A 9,649-nucleotide genomic window follows, 5' to 3' on the forward strand; every position below is an offset into this window, starting at 1 on the left:
TCGTTTGTCATGAGCTCCGGGCGGAGACCGGCGTTTTTTGTCTTCCGGGTTCGACCCGGGAACCAGCGCCGAGCGGACACATTCGCTCGCTAGTGCCGTTGGCACTTAGAAAATTTTTCGTTTGTCATGAGCTCCGGGCGGAGAGCGGCGTTTTTCGTCTTCCGGGTTCGACCCGGGAACCAGCGCCGAGCGGACACATTCGCTCGCTAGTGCCGTTGGCACTTAGAAAATTTTTCGTTTGTCATGAGCTCCGGGCGGAGAGCGGCGTTTTTCGTCTTCCGGGTTCGACCCGGGAACCAGCGCCGAGCGGACACATTCGCTCGCTAGTGCCGTTGGCACTTAGAAAATTTTTCGTTTGTAATGAGCTCCGGGCGGAGAGCGGCGTTTTTCGTCTTCCGGGTTCGACCCGGGAACCAGCGCCGAGCGGACACATTCGCTCGCTAGTGCCGTTGGCACTTAGAAAATTTTTCGTTTGTCATGAGCTCCGGGCGGAGAGCGGCGTTTTTCGTCTTCCGGGTTCGACCCGGGAACCAGCGCCGAGCGGACACATTCGCTCGCTAGTGCCGTTGGCACTTAGAAAATTTTTCGTTTGTCATGAGCTCCGGGCGGAGAGCGGCGTTTTTCGTCTTCCGGGTTCGACCCGGGAACCAGCGCCGAGCGGACACATTCGCTCGCTAGTGCCGTTGGCACTTAGAAAATTTTTCGTTTGTCATGAGCTCCGGGCGGAGAGCGGCGTTTTTCGTCTTCCGGGTTCGACCCGGGAACCAGCGCCGAGCGGACACATTCGCTCGCTAGTGCCGTTGGCACTTAGAAAATTTTTCGTTTGTCATGAGCTCCGGGCGGAGACCGGCATTTTTCGTCATTCGAGGCCGACGGGGGAACCAGCCGGAGCGGACACGTTTGCTCGGAAGAGCCGTTGGCACTTAGAAAAAATTCCGTGTCTCGTGAGCTCCAGGGGGGACAGGCTGGTTTTATTCATCCGTAGCCGACATGGGAACCAGCGCGGAGCGGATTGGTGTTGCGCTGCCATATACCTCATCTCTCTCAAGAGTCCCCCCCTTATACGTGCCGATGGTGTTTTGGAAAACGGGGGGTAACTGGATGAGTACACTGACTAGTGGGACCAAGTACACTAATAGCCCCTGGTACCTAAAATGGAAGTATAGAGGCCGACTTTCGGGCAAGATCACGCCGGGTTAGGCTTCCAGGACCTCGGCTAAGCAATTTTAACGGGTCGCCCGGTTCTTTTTTTTATCCAGCCCGGTTCTTTTTTTATCCAGCCCGGTTCTTTTTACACTTCCAGCTGGAGCTCGGGAGCGGCTTTTTGCACAAGATCACGCCGTGTTAGGCTTCCAGGACCTCGGCTAAGCAATTTTAACGGGTCGCCCGGTTCTTTTTTGATCCAGCCCGGTTCTTTTTTTTATCCAGCCCGGTTCTTTTTACACTTCCAGCTGGAGCTTGGGAGCGGCTTTTTGCACAAGAACACGCCGTGTTAGGCTTCCAGGACCTCGGCTAAGCAATTTTAACGGGTCGCCCGGTTCTTTTTTGATCCAGCCCGGTTCTTTTTTTATCCAGCCCGGTTCTTTTTACACTTCCAGCTGGAGCTCGGGAGCGGCTTTTTGCACAAGATCACGCCGGGTTAGGCTTCCAGGACCTCGGCTAAGCAATTTTAACGGGTCGCCCGGTTCTTTTTTGATCCAGCCCGGTTCTTTTTTTATCCAGCCCGGTTCTTTTTACACTTCCAGCTGGAGCTCGGGAGCGGTTTTTTGCACAAGATCACGCCGTGTTAGGCTTCCAGGACCTCGGCTAAGCAATTTTAACGGGTCGCCCGGTTCTTTTTTGATCCAGCCCGGTTCTTTTTTTTATCCAGCCCGGTTCTTTTCACACTTCCAGCTGGAGCTCGGCAGCGGCTATTTGCACAAGATCACGCCGGGTTAGGCTTCCAGGACCTCGGCTAAGCAATTTTAACGGGTCGCCCGGTTCTTTTTTGATCCAGCCCGGTTCTTTTTTTATCCAGCCCGGTTCTTTTTACACTTCCAGCTGGAGCTCGGGAGCGGCTTTTTGCACAAGATCACGCCGTGTTAGGCTTCCAGGACCTCGGCTAAGCAATTTTAACGGGTCGCCCGGTTCTTTTTTTTTATCCAGCCCGGTTCTTTTTTTATCCAGCCCGGTTCTTTTTACACTTCCAGCTGGAGCTCGGGAGCGGCTTTTTGCACAAGATCACGCCGTGTTAGGCTTCCAGGACCTCGGCTAAGCAATTTTAACGGGTTGCCCGGTTCTTTTTTGAACCAGCCCGGTTCTTTTTTTTATCCAGCCTGGTTCTTTTTACACTTCCAGCTGGAGCTCGGGAGCGGCTTTTTGCACAAGAACACGCCGTGTTAGGCTTCCAGGACCTCGGCTAAGCAATTTTAACGGGTCGCCCGGTTCTTTTTTGATCCAGCCCGGTTCTTTTTTTTATCCAGCCTGGTTCTTTTTACACTTCCAGCTGGAGCTCGGGAGCGGCTTTTTGCACAAGAACACGCCGTGTTAGGCTTCCAGGACCTCGGCTAAGCAATTTTAACGGGTTGCCCGGTTCTTTTTTGAACCAGCCCGGTTCTTTTTTTTATCCAGCCCGGTTCTTTTTACACTTCCAGCTGGAGCTCGGGAGCGGCTTTTTGCACAAGAACACGCCGTGTTAGGCTTCCAGGACCTCGGCTAAGCAATTTTAACGGGTCGCCCGGTTCTTTTTTGATCCAGCCCGGTTCTTTTTTTTATCCAGCCTGGTTCTTTTTACACTTCCAGCTGGAGCTCGGGAGCGGCTTTTTGCACAAGATCACGCCGTGTTAGGCTTCCAGGACCTCGGCTAAGCAATTTTAACGGGTCGCCCGGTTCTTTTTTTTATCCAGCCCGGTTCTTTTTTTATCCAGCCCGGTTCTTTTTACACTTCCAGCTGGAGCTCGGGAGCGGCTTTTTGCACAAGATCACGCCGTGTTAGGCTTCCAGGACCTCGGCTAAGCAATTTTAACGGGTCGCCCGGTTCTTTTTTGATCCAGCCCGGTTCTTTTTTTTATCCAGCCTGGTTCTTTTTACACTTCCAGCTGGAGCTCGGGAGCGGCTTTTTGCACAAGAACACGCCGTGTTAGGCTTCCAGGACCTCGGCTAAGCAATTTTAACGGGTCGCCCGGTTCTTTTTTGATCCAGCCCGGTTCTTTTTTTTATCCAGCCTGGTTCTTTTTACACTTCCAGCTGGAGCTCGGGAGCGGCTTTTTGCACAAGATCACGCCGTGTTAGGCTTCCAGGACCTCGGCTAAGCAATTTTAACGGGTTGCCCGGTTCTTTTTTTTATCCAGCCCGGTTCTTTTTTTATCCAGCCCGGTTCTTTTTACACTTCCAGCTGGAGCTCGGGAGCGGCTTTTTGCACAAGATCACGCCGTGTTAGGCTTCCAGGACCTCGGCTAAGCAATTTTAACGGGTCGCCCGGTTCTTTTTTGATCCAGCCCGGTTCTTTTTTTTATCCAGCCTGGTTCTTTTTACACTTCCAGCTGGAGCTCGGGAGCGGCTTTTTGCACAAGAACACGCCGTGTTAGGCTTCCAGGACCTCGGCTAAGCAATTTTAACGGGTCGCCCGGTTCTTTTTTGATCCAGCCCGGTTCTTTTTTTTATCCAGCCTGGTTCTTTTTACACTTCCAGCTGGAGCTCGGGAGCGGCTTTTTGCACAAGATCACGCCGTGTTAGGCTTCCAGGACCTCGGCTAAGCAATTTTAACGGGTCGCCCGGTTCTTTTTTGATCCAGCCCGGTTCTTTTTTTTATCCAGCCTGGTTCTTTTTACACTTCCAGCTGGAGCTCGGGAGCGGCTTTTTGCACAAGAACACGCCGTGTTAGGCTTCCAGGACCTCGGCTAAGCAATTTTAACGGGTCGCCCGGTTCTTTTTTGATCCAGCCCGGTTCTTTTTTTTATCCAGCCTGGTTCTTTTTACACTTCCAGCTGGAGCTCGGGAGCGGCTTTTTGCACAAGAACACGCCGTGTTAGGCTTCCAGGACCTCGGCTAAGCAATTTTAACGGGTCGCCCGGTTCTTTTTTGATCCAGCCCGGTTCTTTTTTTTATCCAGCCTGGTTCTTTTTACACTTCCAGCTGGAGCTCGGGAGCGGCTTTTTGCACAAGATCACGCCGTGTTAGGCTTCCAGGACCTCGGCTAAGCAATTTTAACGGGTCGCCCGGTTCTTTTTTGATCCAGCCCGGTTCTTTTTTTTATCCAGCCTGGTTCTTTTTACACTTCCAGCTGGAGCTCGGGAGCGGCTTTTTGCACAAGAACACGCCGTGTTAGGCTTCCAGGACCTCGGCTAAGCAATTTTAACGGGTCGCCCGGTTCTTTTTTGATCCAGCCCGGTTCTTTTTTTTATCCAGCCTGGTTCTTTTTACACTTCCAGCTGGAGCTCGGGAGCGGCTTTTTGCACAAGATCACGCCGTGTTAGGCTTCCAGGACCTCGGCTAAGCAATTTTAACGGGTCGCCCGGTTCTTTTTTTTATCCAGCCCGGTTCTTTTTTTATCCAGCCCGGTTCTTTTTACACTTCCAGCTGGAGCTCGGGAGCGGCTTTTTGCACAAGATCACGCCGTGTTAGGCTTCCAGGACCTCGGCTAAGCAATTTTAACGGGTCGCCCGGTTCTTTTTTGATCCAGCCCGGTTCTTTTTTTTATCCAGCCTGGTTCTTTTTACACTTCCAGCTGGAGCTCGGGAGCGGCTTTTTGCACAAGAACACGCCGTGTTAGGCTTCCAGGACCTCGGCTAAGCAATTTTAACGGGTCGCCCGGTTCTTTTTTGATCCAGCCCGGTTCTTTTTTTTATCCAGCCTGGTTCTTTTTACACTTCCAGCTGGAGCTCGGGAGCGGCTTTTTGCACAAGATCACGCCGTGTTAGGCTTCCAGGACCTCGGCTAAGCAATTTTAACGGGTCGCCCGGTTCTTTTTTGTATCCAGGCCCGGTTCTTTTTTTTATCCAGCCCGGTTCTTTTTACACTTCCAGCTGGAGCTCTGGGAGCGGCTTTTTGCACAAGATCACGCCGTGTTAGGCTTCCAGGACCTCGGCTAAGCAATTTTAACGGGTCGCCCGGTTCTTTTTTGATCCAGCCCGGTTCTTTTTTTTATCCAGCCTGGTTCTTTTTACACTTCCAGCTGGAGCTCGGGAGCGGCTTTTTGCACAAGAACACGCCGTGTTAGGCTTTCCAGGACCTCGGCTAAGCAATTTTAACGGGTTGCCCGGTTCTTTTTTGAACCAGCCCGGTTCTTTTTTTTATCCAGCCTGGTTCTTTTTACACTTCCAGCTGGAGCTCGGGAGCGGCTTTTTTGCACAGAACACGCCGAGTTAGGCTTCCAGGACCTCGGCTAAGCATTTTAAGGGTCGCCGGTTCTTTTTTGATCCAGCCCGGTTCTTTTTTTTATCCAGCCTGGTTCTTTTTACACTTCCAGCTGGAGCTCGGGAGCGGCTTTTTGCACAAGATCACGCCGTGTTAGGCTTCCAGGACCTCGGCTAAGCAATTTTAACGGGTCGCCCGGTTCTTTTTTTTATCCAGCCCGGTTCTTTTTTTTATCCAGCCCGGTTCTTTTTACACTTCCAGCTGGAGCTCGGGAGCGGCTTTTTGCACAAGATCACGCCGTGTTAGGCTTCCAGGACCTCGGCTAAGCAATTTTTAACGGGTCGCCCGGTTCTTTTTTGATCCAGCCCGGTTCTTTTTTTATCCAGCCGGTTCTTTTTACACTTCCAGCTGGAGCTCGGGAGCGGTTTTTTGCACAAGATCACGCCGTGTTAGGCTTCCAGGACCTCGGCTAAGCAATTTTAACGGGCCGCCCGGTTCTTTTTTGATCCAGCCCGGTTCTTTTTTGATCCAGCCCGGTTCTTTTTCCACTTCCAGCTGGAGCTCAGCAGCGGCTTTTTGCACAAGATCACGCCGGGTTAGGCTTCCAGGACCTCGGCTAAGCACTTCTAACGGGTCGCCCGGTTCTTTTTTTGAACCAGCCCGGTTCTTTTTACACTTCCAGCTGGAGCTCAGCAGCGGCTTTTTGCACAAGATCACGCCGGGTTAGGGTTCCAGGACCTCGGCTAAGCAATTTTAACGGGCCGCCCGGTTCTTTTTTTGATCCAGCCCGGTTCTTTTTACACTTCCAGCTGGAGCTCAGCAGCGGCTTTTTGCACAAGATCACGCCGGGTTAGGCTTCCAGGACCTCGCCTAAGCACTTCTAACGGGCCCTGGTCCACCCCTGCCAGCGCATTTCAAAACTTGGCATTAATTTCGACCTAAGAGACGAAGTCTGATTTTTTTCTACCACTTGGGCGGCCTTTTTGCACCCAGAACACCCGCACCGGCACCATAAATTCGAAGGGTGCCGAGTGCGTCGGCGCAGATTCTGCGACGGAGTGACACTTCCCTCTTGTGGACATTCGGCGGTAGGTGAAATGCGCACTCGGTCTTCTCTTTTCTTTTCCTTCCAGTGAAACTTTGGCAACATTCTGCGAGCTGCTGGCTTCCAGAACCTCGGCCAAGCAGGTGGAGGATTTTTTTCCACTTCCAGCTGGAGGTGAGGAGGGACTTTTTGGGCAAGATCACGCCGACTTAGCAAGCAAGGTGGAAGTGCCAGCATGCAGTGGCTGGAAGTGTGGATGTGGAGCTCCAGCACCCTCCCTGCCTATGGAAGTGTGGAGCTCCAGCACCCTCCCTGCCTATGGAAGTGTGGAGCTCCAGCACCCTCCCTGCCTATGGAAGTGTGGAGCTCCAGCACCCTCCCTGCCTATGGAAGTGTGGAGCTCCAGCACCCTCCCTGCCTATGGAAGTGTGGAGCTCCAGCACCCTCCCTGCCTATGGAAGTGTGGAGCTCCAGCACCCTCCCTGCCTATGGAAGTGTGGAGCTCCAGCACCCTCCCTGCCTATGGAAGTGTGGAGCTCCAGCACCCTCCCTGCCTATGGAAGTGTGGAGCTCCAGCACCCTCCCTGCCTATGGAAGTGTGGAGCTCCAGCACCCTCCCTGCCTATGGAAGTGTGGAGCTCCAGCACCCTCCCTGCCTATGGAAGTGTGGAGCTCCAGCACCCTCCCTGCCTATGGAAGTGTGGAGCTCCAGCACCCTCCCTGCCTATGGAAGTGTGGAGCTCCAGCACCCTCCCTGCCTATGGAAGTGTGGAGCTCCAGCACCCTCCCTGCCTATGGAAGTGTGGAGCTCCAGCACCCTCCCTGCCTATGGAAGTGTGGAGCTCCAGCACCCTCCCTGCCTATGGAAGTGTGGAGCTCCAGCACCCTCCCTGCCTATGGAAGTGTGGAGCTCCAGCACCCTCCCTGCCTATGGAAGTGTGGAGCTCCAGCACCCTCCCTGCCTATGGAAGTGTGGAGCTCCAGCACCCTCCCTGCCTATGGAAGTGTGGAGCTCCAGCACCCTCCCTGCCTATGGAAGTGTGGAGCTCCAGCACCCTCCCTGCCTATGGAAGTGTGGAGCTCCAGCACCCTCCCTGCCTATGGAAGTGTGGAGCTCCAGCACCCTCCCTGCCTATGGAAGTGTGGAGCTCCAGCACCCTCCCTGCCTATGGAAGTGTGGAGCTCCAGCACCCTCCCTGCCTATGGAAGTGTGGAGCTCCAGCACCCTCCCTGCCTATGGAAGTGTGGAGCTCCAGCACCCTCCCTGCCTATGGAAGTGTGGAGCTCCAGCACCCTCCGTGCCTGGAGCTATGGAGCTATGGAAGTATGGAGCTATGGAGCTATGGAGCTATGGAGCCACCAGCCAGCACCCTCCGTGGCTCAACCACGCCGGCCCAGAGTTCCAGCCGCTCGGCTTCACTCTCTCACAAGCCCCGCCTGGAGCTCCCCAGCCCGCGCCAGGTACCTCAACTACCGAGGCCAGCCGCTCGACCAGGCCGGCCGAGAGTTCCAGCCGCTCGGCTTCACTCTCTCACAAGCCCCGCCTGGAGCTCCCCGGCCCACCCCTGGTACCTCAACTACCGAGGCCAGCCGCTCGACCACGCCGGCGCAGAGTTCCAGCCGCTCGGATGAGCTCTGCCACTCTCCCGCCGCGCAGCCACCGGTAACGGGGAAATGTCGCCGCCTTGTGGACACGCCGTTGTAAATGAATGGGCTTTCGCACTTAGTGCAATTTTCGCCAACTCTCTGACTGGAGCTATGGAAGTATGGAGCTATGGAGCCACCAGCCACCCAGGCTGGAGCTATGGAGCTCTGGAGGTATGGAGCTATGGAGCCCTGGAGCTATGGAGCTATGGAGCCCTGGAGCTATGGAGCCCTGGAGCTATGGAGCTATGGAGCTCTGGTGCTATGGAGCTATGGAGCTCTGGTGCTATGGAGCTATGGAGCTCTGGTGCTATGGAGCTATGGAGCTCTGGTGCTATGGAGCTATGGAGCTCTGGTGCTATGGAGCTATGGAGCTCTGGTGCTATGGAGCTATGGAGCTCTGGTGCTATGGAGCTATGGAGCTCTGGTGCTATGGAGCTATGGAGCTCTGGTGCTATGGAGCTATGGAGCTATGGAGCTCTGGTGCTATGGAGCTATGGAGCTCTGGTGCAATGGAGCTATGGAGCTCTGGTGCTATGGAGCTATGGAGCTCTGGTGCTATGGAGCTCTGGTGCTATGGAGCTATGGAGCTCTGGTGCTATGGAGCTCTGGAGCTCTGGAGGTATGGAGCTATGGAGCTATGGAGCCACCAGCCAGCACCCTCCGTGGCTGGATCAATGGAAGTGTTTTAGGTACCAGGCAGCCAAAGGGCCGAGGCCTCACGCTCGACCACGCCGGCGCAGAGTTCCAGCCGCTCGGATAAGCTCTGTCACTCACCCGCCGCGCAGCCACCGGTAACGGGGAAATGTCGCCGCCTTGTGGACACGCCGTTGTAAATGAATGGGCTTTCGCACTTAGTGCAATTTTAGCCAACTCTCTGACTGGAGCTATGGAAGTATGGAGCTATGGAGCCACCAGCCACCCAGGCTGGAGCTATGGAGCTCTGGAGGTATGGAGCTATGGAGCCCTGGAGCTATGGAGCTATGGAGCCCTGGAGCTATGGAGCCCTGGAGCTATGGAGCTATGGAGCTCTGGTGCTATGGAGCTATGGAGCTCTGGTGCTATGGAGCTATGGAGCTCTGGTGCTATGGAGCTATGGAGCTCTGGTGCTATGGAGCTATGGAGCTCTGGTGCTATGGAGCTATGGAGCTCTGGTGCTATGGAGCTATGGAGCTCTGGTGCTATGGAGCTATGGAGCTCTGGTGCTATGGAGCTATGGAGCTATGGAGCCACCAGCCAGCACCCTCCGTGGCTGGATCAATGGAAGTGTTTTAGGTACCAGGCAGCCAAAGGGCCGGGGCCTCACGCTCGACCACGCCGGCGCAGAGTTCCAGCCGCTCGGATAAGCTCTGTCACTCACCCGCCACGCAGCCACCGGTAACGGGGAAATGTCGCCGCCTGGCGGACACGCCGTTGTAAATGAATGGGCTTTCGCACTTAGTGCAATTTTCGCCAACTCTCTGACTGGAGCTATGGAAGTATGGAGCTATGGAGCCACCAGCCACCCAGGCTGGAGCTATGGAGCTATGGAGGTATGGAGCTATGGAGCCCTGGAGCTATGGAGCTATGGAGCCCTGGAGCTATGGAGCCCTGGAGCTATGGAGCTATGGAGCTCTGGTGCTATGG

This window comes from Syngnathus leptorhynchus, unplaced genomic scaffold (assembly GCF_054491065.1).
Source record: "Syngnathus leptorhynchus isolate UIUO unplaced genomic scaffold, UIUO_Slep HiC_scaffold_33, whole genome shotgun sequence".
Taxonomy (NCBI): Eukaryota; Metazoa; Chordata; class Actinopteri; order Syngnathiformes; family Syngnathidae; genus Syngnathus; species Syngnathus leptorhynchus.